At 47.4% G+C, this 21,439-nt stretch overlaps 1 pseudogene; it reads right to left on the reverse strand.

Annotated features, from left to right (window-relative positions):
- Positions 1–11,438: 11,438 nt before the first annotated feature.
- LOC144763046 (uncharacterized) overlaps positions 11,439–21,439 on the reverse strand; it is a 49,015-nt pseudogene continuing 39,014 nt past the window's right edge.

Raw genomic sequence — 21,439 nt, forward strand, 5'->3', positions numbered from 1 at the left:
CACTGGTGTATCTCCTGTAAACAATTGAAAGAATGCGTTTAGGTCATACAGGCGATTTTTAAGGACTATTTGTAGTTTGTGAAATCAAAACTTTTCTAGTGAAAACCAGACAATGGATTACTATGGAAGGAAATTCAAGTTACTGGTAAGTGTGGTTACAATTACTTTTCAGGGTCAGTGCTGGGCTAAAAGATGCAGCACTGGGTTCTCTCCTGATAACAGGTGAGTAAATCGGAAGTCGTTGTTCAGCTGATTTTAGATGAATATGTTAAACTTTCAAAACTACACACTTAAAAGAATTTCCAAGTGAAACCAGTCAATGTTACCCTATGGAAGAAAAGTGAGTTATCGGCTTCTAGGTAAGTACTCGACTGGCATAATTAAGGTTCTGAGCATAGACTTAGGGGTCTCCCAGGGTCAGGTAGGTACAGTTGGTACACCCTCAGCGGCACAGGGGCAGCAGGGTGCAGAGGTAGTTAGACCCAATGTTATCCAATGAGAGGCAGGGGACCTTCGGTTGGTGGCTGCTGGCAAGCAGGCCACCCGGTTGTGGGAGCTGGGCTCCTGGTCACTTGCTCAGGGCAAATGGGGAAGTAGGTTAGGATCAAGGTTGCACTGCCAGGGGCCCTCGGGCTGCTGGGTGCAGGGTGCTTTTGAGCCGTCGGGCTCTCAATGTTGTTCAATAGAGAACTTGGAAGGTGAAGAAAGGCTGCAGGCTCAGGGACGGAGATTCTTCAGGAGTGACCAACACTTTGAGGGGTAAGTTGGGATCTTAGAGGATAGGTAGGCACCCAGGAGTTGGGCTCAGGGAGCCGTGGGGCGCCGGGTGCAGGGGTGTTTTTTGACATCGGGAAATCTTACCCTCTGCTAGTCGCGGTTGGAGGGGTCCCTTGCTGTGAGGCTGCAGGCATCGTCTGAGTCGTTGAGAAGGGTCCTTGGGCACTGGATTCCAGGTCACAATTGCCGGGGGGACATCCTGAGGGTCTTTGTCCACTCAGGCACAGGCCGGGCTCAGCAGGTGCAGAGTGTGCTGGATTCGCGGTTCCTGGAAGGGACCAGGGGTATTGCTGTTTGAGCAGAACCACTGCTCAAGGGAGTCCCATTCTTTAAGATGTTCAAGGCAGGCAGGTCCTCCGGGGTTTTCAAGGTTGCTGTCTGCAGGAGATGACGGGATTTAGCAGGAGCAGGTTCAAGGATCAACAGGCCTGTTGGTCTGGGGCCAAGTCAGTTGGTGTCGTCCTCTTGTTAGCAGCTGCACAGCAGGTCTTCTTCTTCTTGATCTTCTTTCTTGTTTTCAAATTGGGATCTGAGGAAGGAAGGTTCGGGGTGCACCTAAATACTAAATTTAGGGGCGTTACAGGTAGGGTAAGGGCAGAGACAAATGGGTCCCTGTCCTGGGGTGCGTACACCCCCTATCCTGCTCCTCTCCTGTGGGAGGGGGCAGGAGCCTATCTCTGATTGGCCAGGGCTCACCATCCTCAAGATGGCCGGAGCCCAGAGTTGTGCTCCACCTCGCCTCTCCCACCTGAGGGGTGGAGTTGGCCTAGGCTGACACAACCCCGCTGTCGCAACCCAGTTTTCCCGCCAGAGTAGGGGTCAGAACCGGTGGGGGCCAGTTGCTGAGTACAGCAAGTGGCCTGGAAAGCTCACAAAGGCGCCATGCCTTTGAAGCTTTCCCTGCCCATCCTGGGGGAGGAGACCTAGCACCTCGTCCAGGATGTGCATTGTTGCAGGCCCAGGAGAGCGGAGGGCTCTCTACCCAGGGGTCCATCAACATGTCTGCTGTGTGGCAGCCTAGGCAGCCTCTCAGACAAGACGTGGTTGTAGGTTAGGTTTCAGGGGGCATCTTTAAGATTCCCTCTGTAGTGCATTTTACATTAAATCCCACACTAGCATCAGTGTGGGTTTAATGTCCTGAGAAGTTTGATATCAAACTTGTCAGTCTTCAGTGTAGCCATTATGGTGCTGTGGAGTTCGTAATGACAATCTCCCAGCATCATATATTCTTAATGGCATCACTGCACTTACAGTGCCCAGGAATGGCCCTGGGTACTGTAGGGGCACAGGGCTCATGCACCTGTGCCCACAAAACTGGCATAGTGCACCCAGCTAGAGGGGTGACTGAGGTATGCCAGGGCAGAATGTCATATATTGTATCAAATGCCCGTGCGGAAAGATGTATGCTGGAAAGATCGAACGCAAAATTAAAATCAGGCTCACAGAGCACAAAAGTCGCATTCGCACAAAGAACGTTACCTCAGCTCTAGCTGCACATTGGATGGAGGCGAACCATTCTATTTCACAACTACGGTTTCAAGTCATTGAGCAAGTACAAGTCAAGCAAGGCACAAATAACCATAAAAAATTGCTCCAACGAGAAGTATATTGGATCAAAACCCTATAAAATCCAAATGCCATAAATACCCTCAAAAGGTAAGATACTGGAACACAACCAGGCTTTTTTAAAACCCAGCACCTTTTAAGTCATGATAAAAATTCTAAGAAAATTATAAAAATCCACAGCATTGTTGATTTGAGTGACAGTGATACATTTAGAGTCAGCTACAAGCACAATTTACCACATGAGTATATCACTGGAGCAGCACATTAGAAGTTGACATTCAATATGAGTGTAACCCCCAGTTTTCCCTTATGAGATTGACTAGGAGGAATTTTTGAGACGTTCAATTTATTGTTTTTTTTATTGATTCGACTCATAGAATTAGTGTTCTTTGGGCGTTCCATTTATTTTAATCTGATTGATTCAGCGGCTTTTTAACAGGTTGATGACTGGAATATTCGTTTCCAATTTATCATTGTCCGTGTTAGACACTGTCCTTACAGTACGTGAGCCTAGGTGTTAGTATACACTCCGCAACCAAGAGTTTCAGGTAGACTGCTTATCACAAGATCTACCATCACGAGAACATAGTTGCATTAATATCATCACCCGTTTAAGAATCCGCGCTTATAGAACACGAGTTTGGTCGTTTGTACACTCTCGTGAATTATGAGGCACAGGTTTATTTCGTTTTTATGCTTTTTGAAGTCAGTCTTAACATGACAGCTGTCATATAGAACAGTAGAGATCCTCTTTACCACATTAGTCTGTTTTCGGTGTTTAGCAATCCATTGTCACTAACCCTTAATATTCACGTGGCAGCACTATGGCTGCTACGGTTAAACATGGAAGCTGGTGATAGGAGCCTTTCTAAGTACGCTATAAGGTATGTGTTTGTTGCGGGTTACATTAGTTAGTTTCTCGAGTTATAAGGTAGTTTGGATTGAGGTAAATGATTGGCATTCTGTTTTGTTTTCTCAGAATACATGATTTAAAGGTTAAATGATTAAGGTAAGCTCTTATGGCAATGTGTTTGTAACCACGAGACGATTGAGTGAGTCTCTCTTTTTCTCGGCATTCAGTACATCATGGTTAACACATGTGGTTGGTGATTTTTTTTGTTGATTTTTTTTAAAGTCCTCATTGAGCAAATAATCTTCTGGTAAGGAGCAGTCAAAGGCCCCAGTGTTCTTTCAGGGCTTTGGAGTAGGTGGCCCGTATTTGTCCTGAAAGACACTTTTTCTACCCTTGTCTTTTATTTTTATTTATTTTTACGGCAGTGGGGGAGCTTGTCATTATAACTACTCTGATCAAGTGGTTAGCTTGAAATCGTTGTATAATTTGCCTTAATCATTGGACCCTTTGTGTTATCTCAAATTATAGTGGTTGGTGATTTTTTACAGATTTTGAGATTTGAGATTTGAGATCTGGAAATAAAGGTAAGCGTTAGAGACCCTAGGTTTTTTGGATATTACTACCAGAGTTCTCAGTTTGGTGTCAGTGGCATTGAACATTGGTGTTTCTGGTTGTTTTCAGTTTAATCGCAGGTACATAGGAGACTGAGGCTTGTACACAGCAGAGGAAGGTAGGGAAGGGAACGGCGCATATTCAAATACACATACTGAGTATCAGAACATGAAAAACTCACACAATGATTGTAACATAGGAAATGTTTTGTGATTTTGAGCCATTTATGGAACTTGACTGTATTCATCATATGTTTTATTCACAGATTATCCCCTGATGAAGGAACTGTCACAAGTTCCGAAATGCATTGGACACCAGCAATGAACAGTGAATGAATTTGTACACATGATTGTTACTGGTTTTGCCCTTTGTACATGTATGTGAAGAATACCAGGATTGTATGATTTATTCATTGATACAACGATAATGCAAATAATTTTTTTTGTTGAAAAATGAATTTTTGTTTAGATTTCACAAAAACTGAGTTGAAAAAATAGAGAAATAAATTTTACAACAGATTGTTTAAGTTGATTGTTTATATCATGGTGTTTAACAGCAGGTGAAGTGTGCACAACAAATTCAAGCCACTGTGCTTGTGATAACTAGATATTATTACTTGCAAGGGTTGACAGCTCTTGCGTGTTGCAGCACCCCAAAGATATTTTGGTTTAAAAGGAGTATTTAGGAGTGCACCGCCTATCATTAATACACACAGGGATGTGTGCCATGTCGACTCTCTGTTTAGTTCGGCACCAAGTCACTCAGCCTGCAAAGGCAGTGTGTGTGTGTCAAGGTACCGGGACCCTAAGGGTGGCACAATAAGTGCTGCAGCCCTTAGGGTCTTCTCTGGTCACAGTGCCCTGGGTACCAAGGGTAGCATTTACCAGAGGCTGACCTGTGGCCAGAGATGCCAATTTGGTTTAGGGAAGGAACACAGGCCCTGGGTACCTTGTTGGCAGGAACCCAGGGCACACTCAGTCAAAGTACATCAGCCATTCAGCAAAAAGTGGGGGCATACCATGTAAGAAAGATGGCATTTTCTCACAGTGGCATATGCATTAAAGACGAAGGTTTGGACCAGGGAAAAAGGTTTATTTTGCCAGTTCGATATGGCAGTTTAAAAACTGCACACACAGGATTTGCAATGGCAGGCCTGAGACATGTTTTTCAGGGCTACTTGGGTGGGTGGCACAATTAGTGCTGCAGGCCCAATAGTAGCATTTAATTTAAAAGCCCTGGGTACATGTAGTACCACTTTACTAGGGACGTACAAGGAAATGAAATGGCCAATTTGGTGTAAACCTAGGCTATCATATTTTAGGGAGTGAGTACGCACACATTAGCACTGTTTAGCAGTGGTAAAGTGCACAGAGTCCAAGGCCAACCAAAGCAAAAACAGCAAAAATGAAAGAGTAAGGCAAAAAGGTTGGAGGAAGACACCCTAAGGCCGACAAGTCTAACACGCTCTTTAAAAGAGAATTAAGCCTCAGACGTCAGATGCCATTCTTGTGCGTTTCTGTCCTTTTGCAGGGTTTAAGAGATGAGCCTGAGTCATCCCTCGAGAAGGGGGCTTCGGCTGCTACGAAGTGACATGGCTTCTGTGATTTGTTTTGGATCATATTTTAACTGTCTAAATCAAGTAATTTCCCTAATTCAGAAGTAGATGTGGAGAAGCTCGACACAAACCACCAATGGTTAGGTTTAAAGCTGTATTTCTGAGGTCTTTTCTTTATCTGAAAGTCAAGAAAAGAAAGAGTTCTGGAACTCCACAACTTGCAGTATAATTTGGAGGTGAGATGGCCTCTGGGTGAGGTGATACTAAGGGACACTTTCACCTCATTCATTGACGTTTGGGTCTTAACCATTGACATGAGTATGTTATTAAAGTGGCACTGAACTGAGGACTTTCAGATAGGCAGCGCCAGTACTGCTATTGCAAATTAACTCCGAGACTCACATCTTGACGGCGGGGAATGATTCAAGCATGTGAATCTATGAAAAATCCAATACTCCAAGTAGTTTATAGCAACTAAATATGACTGGTGAAAATTGAGAAAGAGAAGATAATTTAGGTCTTGTCATGTTATCCGATTTGGTCCCTGTGACCGGGCAGGCCTGCCCCAAGGGTCACATGAAAACATGCAGAACCGGTGGACTGTTTTACCCGTCACCCTCTCTCTCTCCTTCTCAACAGGAGAACTGGACCTGGGACATTGATAAGGAAACATACGAAGAAAAGGAACAGGGAGCCTTTAATAGGGCTTTCTTTTGTGACGAGGCTCCGCCCACTGAGAACGTCAGCAGAGAATCACTGGATATAATCCAGGAAACACAACAGAAGGTGTACGACGTCACTGACGCGGAGGAGGAGAACAGTGGAGCTGCGGTAGAGTCGAAGAGAAGCGTGTTATTTCCTGGGAGCAGCGAGGAGCCGAATACTGCAGGAGAGACATCGTCGATGGAGGCAGAGCCAGGAGGCCAACGGCCCCTCTCATCCCCGAGCCACGCTCACGGGAGAGCATGGCTACTCCAGGTACGAGACCGTCTCTCGGGTTGGGCGGGGACGCCTGTAGACCAACTCGGAGCACGCCGCTCCGACTCACACGCCGAACCCCTCCCGTATTCCTCACTCCCCTTCTCTGTATCCAAACACCTCACACCTTCACCAAAGCGCCACTGTAAATAAAGTTCACAGTTTACACGAGTGCAGCAGGTGTCTCCTCACTCCCGGCCCTTTTTAGAAGTGGTACTTGGATAAACAGTCTCATTGACCGCTTTCTCTATCTACTTTCCTTATTTTGGGGCTGACGCTTCTCCGCTGGACTGAAGAGGAAGAACCTGACCTGATCCAACAGCTGCCTGACAGATCTGGGTGCCTGCCGCCATCACGGACCCCGCACAGTTCACTGCTGAAAGACTATCCAGCAGGCACAAACGTGTTATAAAGAAAATAAAACCATACTGTTAGAAGAGGCGATCTCAGAGGGTCAGATTGTGCTCACCTGACCACCCCAGGACCCACCTCTCCCACAAATATTGCCGAGTACACACTGAGCTCACACCACACTTACGAACGGACACCACACCGTAGGTATTCAGTAATAAGTTCTTTATCAAACAGTAAGAAGAATCAGCACTCTTATTTACAAGCGATCGAGGGATCGTATAGTCTTAAGGAATTCGGAAAGAGGGAAGCGGGACAGTCTTAATCTTTAGGCCAGTACGAAGCGTACCCTGCGCACAGGTCTCAATCCTCGAGCCGGGGGATACGGAAGGTGATGGTCGTACTAGCTGCTTCACTCACGTCGATGGTCCAGCCGGACCAGAGTACTCCTCGAGCCGCGACGAGGTCAGCAGTGCTCGATCCGGATATGTTCTTGAGGAGCCGCGACAGCGTCAGCAGGGCTCAGATGTTTTCGAGTTCAAGCTCGAACCGCGACAGCGTCAGCAGGGCTCCGAGGTCTTAGTTCGGTCTTTGAGAGGACGAGCCGCGACAGCGTCAGCAGGGCTCCGATGGTTCAGTTCCGTGTTACGAGAAGGAGCCGCGACAGCGTCAGCAGGGCTCAGTGATTCAAAGGTTCAGTTCTCCCAAGGGTTAGCCGCAATCAGATCAGCAGGGCTTTCTTGTCCAGGATACAACTGCCCGCAAGTTGTGGTGCGGGCCTTGATATAGTCCAGGATGTCGGGACCCTAGTAGGCGGAGGCCTCATGCCTTGGGGGCTGGTAGTTTGGGAGGTCCGGCGGTTGGCTCTTTGATCCTATGAAGATGCGCCCGGGAATTCCCAGACGCTCAGCAGGGTCTGGAGCCCGCACTCGGGGAGGCCAGAGGTGCAATTGAAACTGGCCCACAGGGGGAGGCCAAAGGTGTGACAGAAACCAGTCTCTCAGGGGAGGCCGAAACTCCCTGGCTTATCTCACTCGGGGAGCCCTCTACCCCCCAGCTGGGACTGGGGCACCTTGGAGTCTGAGTTTCGCTGGGGCCGGGGTCACGCTAGGCCCAGGGAGTCAGGGGTCTCGGGGAAGGAAAATGGCTGCCGGGCCTTGTGGGGCATGCAGGTTCTAGGTGCTCGGAGCCGGGAGTGGGACGGGACAAGCGGAACTGGTCGTCGGTTACGGGGTCTGGGCGTACAGGGGGCAGGACGACCAGGGAACTCTGGGTGCAGGCTACGCTAACGGGGTGCTGCGCAGGGACTCTGGGTGCCTGGCTCCGCTAACGGGGTGCTGAGGAACGGGGGGAACCACGCCACAAGGCCAGGTCCAACACATACCTACCCCGAGCCAGTTTTCGTCCTGTTCCTTCCACGCCGCCACAGTCCCGAACTGGTCAGCTAAGGGCTATCAGCACTCCAGCGGCAGTACTGCTTTGAAAATACAAATGCTAGACAGCAGAAGAGTGGGTTTGTGCTGTCCAGTTATATTGGATTCTGCAGTACAGCCCTGGCCTAAAAATTCAAATTTACAGACAGAGAAATTACTCTCTTGATGTAAAAAAGAGAACAATGCATTTCCCGGTGGCCATGAATCTCAAAGAAAAATATGCTATGCAAGCCTAGGAACCAACACAGAACATAAAGGAAGTCTCAGCTTCCTACAACTATTAAAGGCACAAACCTGATGATCTGATGAGCTAAACTTGTCTTCGCCCTAGTACCTTGAACCTAGATTCCTCGCGGTGACCTCTTGTCCTCTTTTATGGATCATACCCCAAGCTTCTAATTTCATTAGACGGTTAGGAAGTTTTTGCACAAATCAGGAAAAGTCAATTCTTGGTAAGCAGTAACCCCTCTGTCTGCCTCACACATAAGGAACATGAATGAACCCAAAAAGATCATGTCAACAAGGGAGGCAGGATAGAAAAGAAAACCAAAATCGGACACAGGGCAGATCTATGAGGTGTTCCAAGAGGTACAGGCAAAAATGAAAAGATATAAGAGATTGGGATGGAGTGATTAGAAAGAGAAGATGAGAATTAGTCTAGGGACTATAGAAAAGGGTAGATCATAAAGTGATGTGATCACCAGTATCAATGGTGTAGAGACATAAAGAATGAAGAGGAGAGGGCACAGTTGACTGTGATGGACAGATGCACGACCAAAGGTTTGATCAGAAAGCCGGTGATGAGAAACAGGGGAGTGTATGAATATGTCTGATGCATGAATGTTTTTTGAGAAAAGCGCAATACTTTGAGGACAAGGAGGCAGGGTTATTTTCTTGGCAAAGGTGGGACAACTGCAGTTTTGAGATAGTGTGGAAAAATTATTGATAGGAGGGAGTGATTAAAGAGTGATGATGGATAGGACTTGAGGGTCAGGTTTTTCCTGAACTGGGGCAGATGGGGGCCACATTGTTTACCAAATGGGTTATCAACTTTGAGTCAAGGGATTAAAGTAAGTAGAAGACGAGGAGAAGGTGGCGGCTGGAGCGGAGTCAGAGCTATGTGTGGATCTAGGATTGTTCTGATGACTTCTATTTTAGATGACAGACCAGAAACAAAAGTAGTCAGAGCCCATGGTGGAAAGAGAAGATTGGGTTACAGGGTCTGTGATAAGGGGATAATAGGGTGGTAATGCTCCAGGCATTGAGTTAGTCTAAGAGTAGGGTGGATAGGGTTGTATCTGTTATGTGACTGTGCGTGATTTAAAGAGAGATCACCAGTTGTTATTTAGGCTCCAGAGAAGATGAATTGGAGAGGAGGTGACAATAATGTTACCGAGACTGGTAAAGCAATGTCCGATAGCCCCAGAAGGACAGTAAAGTAATGATCAGACGGTGAGTTCAGTGAATGGGTAGGTGTCGGTGTAAGGGTCTCAAAGTGGGTTATGTTCACTTCCTAACTGATATGTTTGAGCAGGCGGCATAATCGTTACGCAGGACAGATGCAGTGTCCTTGGAGTCACTCTGTCGTTGTTAGTGGTAAGAGTTCAAGCACTGAGGGATATAGGATGTCTTGCTGGATACCGATTCAGCATTTCAAAGGAAAAATGATGCATGTAAGTAAACATCTGTCTTACATTTATTTGAGATATAAAATGAGGTTGTGGGTGGGAGGATGGGGAGGTATTGGTGGCATGGCAGTTGAAGTCAACCTAATTGTTTCAATAAAAAGAAACGATCTGTGTTTGTGTTAGTTTTTCTTTCAATGGTTTCTTGAAAAGGCAGTCTGGTTCTCAACACCTTATGTCACAAAAAGCTTGTGCGTGCCTCCAGTGAAAGCCAGGAAGCATTTTAAAGTAAAACAAATCAAATCTTTCCTTCTGCAGTGCATATTTTCTGTTCAGCCTGTTAGTCACAATCAATGTGGCAGCCCTCCTGACAGTGGAATCTGAGGATGGTCACAGACTAATCAGCAAAAGCGTTATTTTCACCCTGTCGCACCATCCGTCTACTGACAACTGTTTTTGAAAAAGGCAGACATCAAGAATGTTAGGCATGATTTTTTTTTATCTGTGCAGTGGTCAAAGAGTACCAAAAAGTATGGGACCTGTGAGTTTAATGGGGGTGGGGTCAGCTATGTAAATAAAAAGAACCAAGGTTTCCCTAACTATTTTGTTGGCAGTTCACCTACAGGTAACCACATATAGAATGCAATGCACACACACTAATGAATATTGAATGCAAGTTAAACTATCTGTCAAAATGTATTGTTCGGACAGGAAAGCGCATTAGTTTATGCAAGCTCTCCAGCTGGCTGTATGTGCAACCCTTTATGAATGCTGGTTTTTGTATCTGGAACAAGTGACTTGAGTTCCTATAGTGCTACAAGATCCCAACCTGTAACAGAAAGCACTATGAATATGTAAGGCATTACATACAAATGTATTACACACAATATAAGATAATCTGCAACAATTTAAAAAGCACCGGCAAAGCCAATAGATCTGGTGTTTGTTGCCAGCCTTTTGGCTTTTTCAACTCTGGTTTCATTGGTTTGTATTTTATTGCTGGGGGAGCTTCTTGACCATCAACAAAAATAAAAATAAAACATGGGCTAAAAGCAAACATTGTTTTGCTCTCAAGGTAGTCCCTGGCACGGAAGAGAATTACTTTGTGTGCAGATGTACTCCTGTGAAAGAACAGAATGCTGTCACTCACAGTTAAGTTAGCCAATGGCAGAATTGGGCTGTCCCACTGTCCAATGATGCAGGCTGTAGTGGGTGGAAGACAATTACAACATATCTATAGATTAAGAAGCATTGTTGAAGGTCCTCTTGAGTAGGTATTTATAGCTTCAGTAAAATCTAAAGGTCTTGGCTAACGCCAGACCTAAAAATGTAATACTTCAGAGTGCAAGACTGGCTGCACACAGTGCATGCTAGGTTGTTGAAAAAAGATGAATTGTTTACATGCTTACAGTGCTTTAAGAGTTATATATTTAGTAATGTGCAATCAGGCTATAGCTGTATGGGGTTGTTTCCATTGAAAGGACAGATTCCACAACTCATAACAGCCTTACGGTGCCCCTCAACAGGCATGACTCTGACACATGAATCTTCAAGTCTGTTGTAAGAAATGGCCACATGTTTCTCAGCTGCGAAACTAAGACTCTGGATTATTAACTACTTTAACTGTGTCACTTTTTCAACGTTAGAAGAGTACTTCCATGTGATTGACTAAGCTGGGCTGTGGAGGTTTAAAGTCTGTCAAAGTCCACAGGTGACATTCCCAATATAAAGTCCATAATATCAAGCGATAAGTCTTGTATGGGTGTTTGTGAAACCTGACGACTATTGCATGTTCCATAACTTTGGCCTTGTTTCTGAACTTTTCGTGTCTCTCCAGAGTGTGTTTTAATGTGCTGGATGAGATGGGAGTTCCTTCTGAAGCACTTGCCACACACACTGCATTTATAAGGCCTCTCTCCAGTGTGTGTTCTCTGGTGGAGCTTGCGGGACACTTTGTGGCAGAAGCGTTTTTCACAGAAGGAGCACTGGAATGGCCGCTCGCCGGTGTGCGTTGACTGGTGCTGGTTTAATTTTGATTTGTGGCTGAAGCCCTTATCGCACTGGGCGCACTTATAAGGCTTTTCTCCTGTGTGTGTCCTTTGGTGGATTATAAGGTTGGACTTCTTGCCAAAGCTTTTCTCACAGTCTTTGCATTTGTATGGCTTCTCCTGGTGTACAACAGGTGTAGCAAACACAACAAGGCCTGTCCCACATTCTGAGAAGGCACTCGGTCTGTCAGCACACAGGGCGGCTAGTGTCCTTCTCAACTGATTGGGCTTATGCGAGAAAGCGCCATTGCTGAAGAGCTGAACATTTTCTCGAGAGACTCAAACTCTTTTAACTGCTCCGCAGACCTTTTGGCTTACCAGTCTTCAAGCTTTGTGGTCAAGGACCCATCACCTGTAGAGTGAAAATGAGAGTGATTAGGGAGAGCACCATGTGTTATTAATCTTTAGTCTTCGTGCTGATGGGTCATGAACTCCTCTGATATCACCATACCTGTTATTATTATACCATACATGTTCACGGTATATGATCCCAAGGGGTAAACAGAGTAACATGTAGAAGCTGGTGATGTTACGTATAAATCTTTAGTCTTTGCCCCAACGGGTCACCAACACCTTTAAGGTCAAGTACAGTGTCAATATTATAATATACAAAGTCACAGCATATGAGCTCAAATGGGCCAGAAAAGGAGCAAAGACATTTTAAACTAAATGAGGTCACCGTATTGATTCTTTTACCCATCTTAAAAGAAGCAGTTTCTGTGCAAATAAAATATGTTGCATCCCATAATACTGGTGCGCTTGCACGGCAACATCAGATCAAGGAAGAGTAGAAGCAGCTTATGAGTGTAGATAGTGTGCGCTATTCTCCTAGCACAGTGCTCCCTATGCATCAAAAAATTTTATGATTTTCAAAGATTCACTAGCCGCTCAACACAAATAGCCTCCCCCCCCCTCTGGTCTCCTCTTTCCTACCCCTACTCCCCACCCCTTCTACCACTCGCCCCTCATGCACTCCCGTCCTCTTCCTCTTCCTCTTCCTTCTCCTCCAACTCTCTCCCTCCCTGATCCAGCTGGTAACCCAATGGTTTCTGTTTCACAACAGACCTTATGTGCCACGGGGAGAACAGGATAAGAGTTGTGACCGGATTCCTCTATCCCCCAGAATACTAGATGCATCCCCACCCTCTGTGCAAAATCCAAAAGAGGAGCGGTTGAAGGCGAGAGAGGGCCTGGTTCCATTCCTTTAATGGGAAGCATTTAGCATCATTATTTTCGGATTAGCCTGTGTTACTCAAGCTTGGGATCCCCTTGCAATACTTTCAGAAAATACAGATCAATGCATCTGCCTGCCTCACTGGTAGGAGCATCCAAGCATGAAACCTGTGCTGTGTGGCAAGATACTTGTTTTAAAAAGGTTTAAAGTGGACACAATTACAGAGCTGGAGTAGAGAGCTGGATGGTAGTATGGCGTAAAGGTGAACGATAACACAGATGTTACCAAGACGCAAGAGACCTTTACCAGTTACAATGAAAGTCATTGCCATACCACTGCACTGTAATAGCACTTATAAAGCTCTTACTGCCCCTGGTAAGTTGTTTAAGGGCTTGGTGGAGAGTAGCGTGTTATTCTGGAACCTAAGGTCAGTGGGGAATCCAGTGGTTATTGGTATTAATCTTGTGATCCATGTGCTTATTTCAGCTTTTTCTGGAAAGCTAGATGAACAGGTGTTAAGTGTGATCATTAGCAGAGACTGGAGTGTGAGTATGAGATTTCATGAAGAAGAAGGGTGGGTGAATAGACAGACTGGAGTAGATAAAGTATGATTAGGTTGTAGAGATATGGTTTGAAAGGAAAAGTTATCTATGGAACAAGGTGTGAGCAATAAAAAAATACACTATACCCAGAGAAATTATGCTGTTTGGAAAATCAAATGTTTTCAGACCCCATCAATTGTTGCCCTCGGACTCCGATGCCCCACCCACAACAGCAGATACAGTTGAAAACCTAGGAATAAAATTCAACCCCACACTTACATTTCACAAGCATGCGCTCGCAACTTCAGGCATGTGTTTCCAAATCATCAAAACCCTCCGGACATTTTTTGACCTGCTTCCACTGCCTGCTAGGAAGACTGTTGCAGTGGCCCTAATTCTATCTCGCGTGGACTACTACAATAGTTTCTATGCAGGAACATAAAAGATGGTTGTGAAAAGGTTACAAGTGGTCCAAAATTCTGCGGCGAGACTGGTACTCATGCTCCCTAGGGACTCCTCCTCAGCTACAGCACTCAAAAAGCTTCACTGGCTACTGGTTCACCTAAGGATTCTCTTTAAGATCCTAACCACCACATACAGGGCCATAAAAGAAACTGGGCCAGAATATTTAAGATCCAACATCAAGCCTTATAGAACCAAACGCACTCTGCGGTCCACATCAGAAAATCTGCTAACTTTCCCCAACTTCAAATTGACCACACCGGGGGGGGGGCCGGGGGTAATACTATGGAGGTCCGAGGGACAAAAGTGTGGAACGCCCTACCCACTCAGTTGAGGCACACACAATCTATCGTATCTGGGCGAAGCTTGTAGAGCTCAATGGGGAGTCCATTCGGGCCCGTGGCCTTCCCCGACCGAACCGAGCGGATAGCAATCGCCACCTCCTCGACAGTAGGTGTGGCATCGAGGAGCTCCCTTTCAGGGTCAGACAAACAGGGCAACGCGATATCCCGCAAAAGCAGCCGAGAGTCCTGCTCAGGTCTATCTGACACAGGGGAATAGACATCCCGGAAATACTCCGCAAAACACTCCACTATCTCAGCAGGGCCAGTTATTCTCGCTCCATTCGCACTCTCAATCACCGGAACCACATGACTAGCACACTCCTTCTTATCCAACCACGCAAGTAGTTTCCCCGCTTTGTCACCCACATCATACAAACGTCCTTGCTGCTCTGTGCTCATGACTTTTGCAGCGTCAGTAACCAGTGCTCTATAATCTAGTTGCTTAAGACCAAGGAGGTGTAGCCTATCTTGGGTAACCCCCAATTCCAACTCCCCTTCCAAAGCAGTTATTTCATTTTCGGCCGCCTCCTGTTTACATTTCTTGACATTGCTGACTAAGGAAAGGGCCTGGCCCCGAATTACAGTCTTGTATGCTTCCCATAGTGAGACAGAGGAGGATACGGAGCCCACATTCTCCGCAAAAGTAATGATCCAGCTTTAATAAGTTCCGCCCGCACCTTAAGGTCCCGGAGATACCAGGGGTTAATCGGAGCCACCCGACCCTCCGTTCCCAGCTTCGTGTCTATGCCCAACCATAATGGGGAGTGGTCCGAAACACCCCTGGCCAGATGTTTAATCTCCCTGATAGAGGCGGCCTGTGGAGAGGGCATCAGCACGTAATCTAGTCTTGAGAGACTACCGTGGGCACCGGAGTGGAACGTGTACTGCAATTGCCCTGAGTGGAGCAGCCTCCAACAATCGACCAGTCCCAGAGTGTCCAAGAAGCCACCCAACCAGGATTGAGACTTCGCAATTTCCCTGGGAGGGTAGCGATCGCACATCCCGGACACCACAGAATTAAAATCTCCACCCACCACCAGCTGACCCTCTGGGACCCCCAGGATCACTTTTCCCAAATCGGCAAAGGTAGTAGTCTGCAGGCCGGGCGGAACATAGACAGAGAGTAGGGTGATGACCCTCCCCTCCCAGCGCCCAACAATGGCAGCGTACCGCCCCCTATCATCGAGAATAATATCGTCAACCTCAAGAGGGAGGGAGTTCCTAACTAGAATACCAACCCCCCTAGAGCCAGAGGTAAATCCAGAGTGCGCTAAGAGACGGTAACCACGCCTGTTCATAAGTGCGTCTCCTGTAGCAACACCACATCAGGGGATAAACGCCGTAGCAGTTGTAGCACCACCTCCCGTTTTATCCTATCTCCCAACCCATTGACGTTCCAGCACAATAACCTCAATCCCCTACCCCCATCCCAGAAACCAACCTCGCCCCCACCCCACGACAGATGCAACACAGTTCTACAGGAGATCATCAGTACATTGCCTTGAAAGAAACAAAAGAACAGGAACTTCACCCCTCCTACCCCCCAACAAACACCCAACACCATACCCCCCACCCTGCACCCCTGCGTGAGACTCGAAAGCCACCCCAACTTGCAGTGTGCCTGTCGCCCTAACATACAACTAATCTACGAAAAGAACCCTAGAGGAGGAAAGACTCACCCACCCCCTGCCCATACCCCCGAAGGACAGTCCAGTAGCAATCGAATTAGCTTAGCATCAAACCACTGCTGAAAGTCAATGCGTAGATCCGGGAGCCGAGCTCGCTCCCTATTCCTGCTCCACCGGACCGCCCCCAGCCCTTCCGGAATGTTCAGAGTGTTCTTGCCGCATGGGCAGTGTGTCAAGCCAGTCTCCTGCGGCCTCAGGATGGTCAAAGAAGAATGTCCGATCCTCGTATACCACACGTAGCCGGGCTGGGAAGAGCATAGGATACTTCATGTCCCTGTGTCTCAGTCTCTTTTTCACCCCTTGGAACCCCAGTCGCTGCTTCTGTACCTGCTGTGTGAAGTCCGGGTAAAAACTCACTGTAGTGTTTTCAAAGGCAGTGGGACCACTCTGGCGCGATGCTTGCAGGATCGCGTCTCTGTCCCGAAAGTTGAAAATTCTAGCAATAATGGGTCGTGGGGTGGCCCCCTGCTTGGGCTTTCCTCCCGGTATCCTATGAGCCCGTTCCACAGCGAAGAACTTACTGAGGCCCTTGGGAGCGAGGTGGTTCACAACAAGGTCCTCCACAAGCAGGTCGGCCGATGAGGCATCTGATTTTTCAGGGACACCAACCACACGAATGTTGTTCCGTCGTGCACGGCTTTCAAAATCCTCCAGTCGACGAGAGAAAAAGTCATGTGAGGATGGCAGGTTGCTGACCTCAGCCTGTAGATCAGAGACGTCGGTGGTGAGACTGGAGGTCTTCAAATCAAGAGACTTGACCTTTTCATTGGTCTTGGCTAGATCTGCCCTGATCAGAGTGACATCAATAGCAACGATGTCCAGTTTGTGGGCCAAGGCTTCATACTGTTGACCCAGCGAGGCCTTCATGCCAGCAATGGCGCCCATGACATCTCGCAGCGTCAAGTCCTCACCCGTCAAGGAATCATCTCCGACGTTGCTCGGGGGTTTATTCGGTCCCCCCGGAGAGCCCTTAGAGAGTGTGTACCTGTCCATGACGTTTGACTGTATGGAACTCCCACGGAGAGCCGGCTTGATCTTGCGCTTCTCCCCCTCGGGCTTGGTGGCCATCTTGGATACAGTGCCCCGGAGGGGAGCCTTGGACCTGGTGAAAATGGCTAGACTCGATGCACCCAAAACGGGTTCGTAAGATAAAGTGGGCACTTCACACCACACGATGAACCACAATAGGCCAACGCGGCACTCGAGGTGGAGTAGCAAAGCAGAATGTGACCAGGGCAGGGCAGGGCAAACCAGAGTCGGAGAGGTCTCAAAGCCAAAAACGAAACCGAAAGTGAATGGCAGAGCAGAGGAGACTCGGGCAAGCCGTTGTTGTTCGATTACTGCCCGGCTGGCAGAGAAATCGAGCCCGGGGCAGCACCGAGGAGCAGTCCAGAAAAGTTCAGGAGCCCGTAACCTCGGCTCCCAAAGTCCAAACCAGAATCTGAAAACGACTATTAGGTCAGCCGGGTTGTGCCATTAACGACCCGTCGTCGTAACCAGGATAAGATGCAGGATAGGCGGCGGAGGTGACGAAGGTCCGGGAGCCCTGTGCTCACGCAACCATCACGGTTGCGCGCGAAGCTCCTCCCCCCATCGCCAGCATTCTTGCTATGGTCCATCCCGATACCCAAATCAAATCCATGTATCATGTGCTTTGGGGCATGGACATTCACTGTAAGGGGTTCTTACCAATCCTGGTGCCTGGAATGTGCTGCCTCTCAGGCTCGTGCTCGTCATTACCACATGAATCTTCCATCTCTTTTATCCAAAGGGAGAGGCTGGGATGCAAAACTGGGTAACCTGATGTATAGAAAGGAGTCATGTTACCACCGTCACTTCTCTGACTAGGTCTGCAAAATCTGCTGTTAGTGCACTTGCTGTGGTGCTGCCAATCCCTACACCCCCAATAAGTCAACGGTAGAGCAATTATAATTAAGGAACACAACAGCCAACAAAAAAAACTGAGCCACAGAATTATTTCGAAATACAGGACAACCTTGATGCAGAAACAGGCTGGTCCTATGAAATTGGAGGTCTTTATCTTGCAACCTCACTATACTCAATAACAAGCTACCAAGAGAGCAATGCCTATCCTCTCCCAACGATGTTGTGCCGTGGACACTGGCACTAGGACCCTGGGCACAGGGTGGGGGACAGGGGACACCGGACACCACATCCGGTCAGGGGAGGGAACGAGGACACACTGGGACAGGACCTCGAGGTAGGAGGTCAGGGGATCGCCGCACTGAGAAGCTGTAACGAAGTAAAGAATAAAGGTACCTGAAATATCCACACTGTGTCCTGAGTGTCTTGTGTGCAGCAGAACACGACAACTGGCGAGACGAAGGTGGGATTCAGAAGGCTTGAAAACTATGTGGAGGCGACTGACGTAACAGCAGCCAAGACACTAGGTCTATTTCTGAACTTAGTAGGAGATGAGGTAGAGGACCTACTAGTGACACTGCCAAAAGAAGAGATCAGCACCTATGAGAAGCTAAGGAAATGCCTAACGGACAAATTTGACCCCCAGAGAAATGTTGATTTAGAACGGTACAGCTTCATGATCGCATTCCAACAAGCAGACGAATCGCTGGACGATTTTGCAACGAGGTTGCGGAAACTAGTAACGCATTGTGAGTTTGACAAATTCGACAACGAACAGGCAATAAGATTGCGCATCATCGAAGGCTGTCGTGACATTGATTTCCGAACAAGGATCCTAAAGGAACCAATCTCACTGGAGAACATACTAGCGCTGGAAGGGCTGAAGCCAGAGCGACAGCACATGCCAAAGAAATGGAACGAGGTAAACCAAGAGGCATAGAACAGATTCAGAGAATGACAAACAACAACCACTCAGGAGGCTGGAAAAAGGAAAAGAGTGAACAGGCGGTGAATAGACAGCCGGAAGAAAAGAACATGCTACAGGTGCGGACTTGAGGTCCCACACAGAGGCCCATGCCCGGCCTTCGGCCAGACCTGCAGAAAGTGCAATGGAAGAGACCACTATGCCAGTGTGTGCCAAGGGAGGCAGTTCCGAAACGACCGAGGAAGGCCAGGGAGAGCGCGAACGCCAATAAGCAGACACATCAGGCATGTCGAGACAGGGGCAAGAGGCTCATCAATAGAGTCAGGATTATATCTCATGACAAATGTTACCACAGAGTCAGAAACGGAAGAGGAAGATGAAGAAGAAGATGAAGAGAGGATATGCCTGCTAGACAAAAAGAAAATAAAGAAAACTGAGTCGGTGAACATAAAGGCGGGGCCGCATGAGGCAGAATTTGTCCTGGACAGTGGTGCAACATGCAACATCATGTGCGTCTCCGAATATGAAAAGATGAAAGTAAAGCCAATTCTAAAACCATCTCGGGTGAGAGTATAAGAGACCAGTGATAAACCTGGGAAAATTCAAAGAAGAACTGACATGCAAAGATCAGAGGACAATTGAAGAAATGCACGTGCTGAAAGGAGACATCCCGGCGCCATGCCTACTAAGCAATGTCACAGCTCAAGTAATGGGTCTCATGGCAATGACATACAACATGTCAGAAAGGAAAAACATTCTGAGAGAATACCCCAAGCTATTACAAGGGCTAGGAAAGCTAAAACGATTCAGAAAAGGGGGTGGTGATGGACAGAGCATCTGAATTAAACAGAACACTCATACCCAGTCAAAAGATCAGGGCTTGATCCATCACCGTTTTTTAGCTCACTGCACCATCCCAGTTCAGAACCTGGCTACATGCAAATTAGTCTGTCCCTGGCCCAGTGCATCATGGGAACAGGGCAGACCAAACTACCAAGCCAATTCTTTACTGGAAAGGAAACAAGCTTCCGGGGACCGGTTTCTGGCATTGCAGCCGTCTTCGGCCCGGCTTGCTTGAATCCTGATGGTGCAGTGAGCAAGGGACTCATGTCTGAGCATACCCTGCCACTCCTCTAGTATTTGGCAAGTCAGACGAAAGAGCATGACAAAGCTCTAAGAGAAGTGTGCTCACACCTGGAGCAGTCCGGCTTGACACTGAATGAAGATAAGTGCGAGCTAGGGCGAAATTAACTGGTTTTCTTCGGTCACATATTCTCCAGAAAAGGGATGCGGCCGGATCATAGCAAGGTGGAAACATTGGAAAAAGCAAAGAAGCCAACAGACGTAGCTGAAATAAGGTCATTCCTCGGTCTAGTAAGTTACTACGCAAGGTACATCAAAGACTTTGCCACTGTAAGCGCACCACTAAGAGAGCTGACAAAGCAAGGACAGAGTTTCTTGTGGACCGACGAATGCAGCAAGGCGTTCGAAGAAATAAGAGAGGCCGTCACAGCAGTGGATCACCTGGCCTACTTCGACCCAAGACTATGCACCGAACTGACAGTAGATGCAAGCCCAGTGGGACTGGGAGCTATACTGGCACAGCATCAACCAGGGAGGGACTCCCCAAGACATATAGTGGCATATGGAAGCAAGAGCTTGTCGAAGTTGAAAAGGCATACTCTCAACCAGAAAAAGAGAGCTTGGCAGTGGTGTGGGCCTACGAACATTACCACATGTTCATCTATGGGAAACCGTTTACAATCATAACAGACCACCAGGCACTCACAACAATTTATGGTAATCCGAACGCGAAGATACCGCCCAGAATAGAGAGATGGGGAATCAGATTAATGGACTACAACTTCAAGATCATTCACAAGCCAGGAAAAGAGCAAAACCCAGCTGATTATGTGTCACGGCACCCTCTGCCACAAGCATCACAAGCAACAACAATGGCAAAGGAATATCTCAATTTTGCATTGAAGCTCAGTACACCGACAACAATAACACTGGAAGAGCTGGAGTACGAGACAAAACAAGTTCACACCATGCAGGAATCAATGAAGATCACCAAACAACAAAGATGGAGGCACGTGAATAGCAACAGTAATGTGGAAAGAGGGGTAGAGAAAGAGGAACTGCTCGCCTTCAAAAAGATAAGTGAAGAACTATCGGAGTGCGGAAATGGAATAATAATGAGAGGCACTCGGATAGTAATGCCCCGGACACTGAGAAAAAGAACAGTGGAACTAGCGCATGAATCACACAGAGGAATTGTAGCAACAAAAAAAATGCAGCGGGAAAAAGTGTGGTTTCCGGGACTAGACAATATGGTGTAAGAAATGGTGACACGTTGTCACATTTGTCAAATAACAGGACCGTCATCAAAACCAGAACCGCTGCAAATGTCCCCACTACCGAAGGCGGTGTGGACAGAGCTGGCAGCAGATTTCTATGGACCCCTGGAGACAGGAAGATACCTGCTGGTAATCATCGATGAATACTCAAGGTTCCCAATAGTGAGACCTGTCGCATCAACGTCAGCAAATGCAACACTGCCAGTGCTCGATGACGTGTTCGCAGCATGGGGCTCACCACAGGCACTAAAAACGGACAATG

This window comes from Lissotriton helveticus, chromosome 6 (genome assembly GCF_964261635.1).
Source record: "Lissotriton helveticus chromosome 6, aLisHel1.1, whole genome shotgun sequence".
NCBI classification, from domain to species: Eukaryota; Metazoa; Chordata; class Amphibia; order Caudata; family Salamandridae; genus Lissotriton; species Lissotriton helveticus.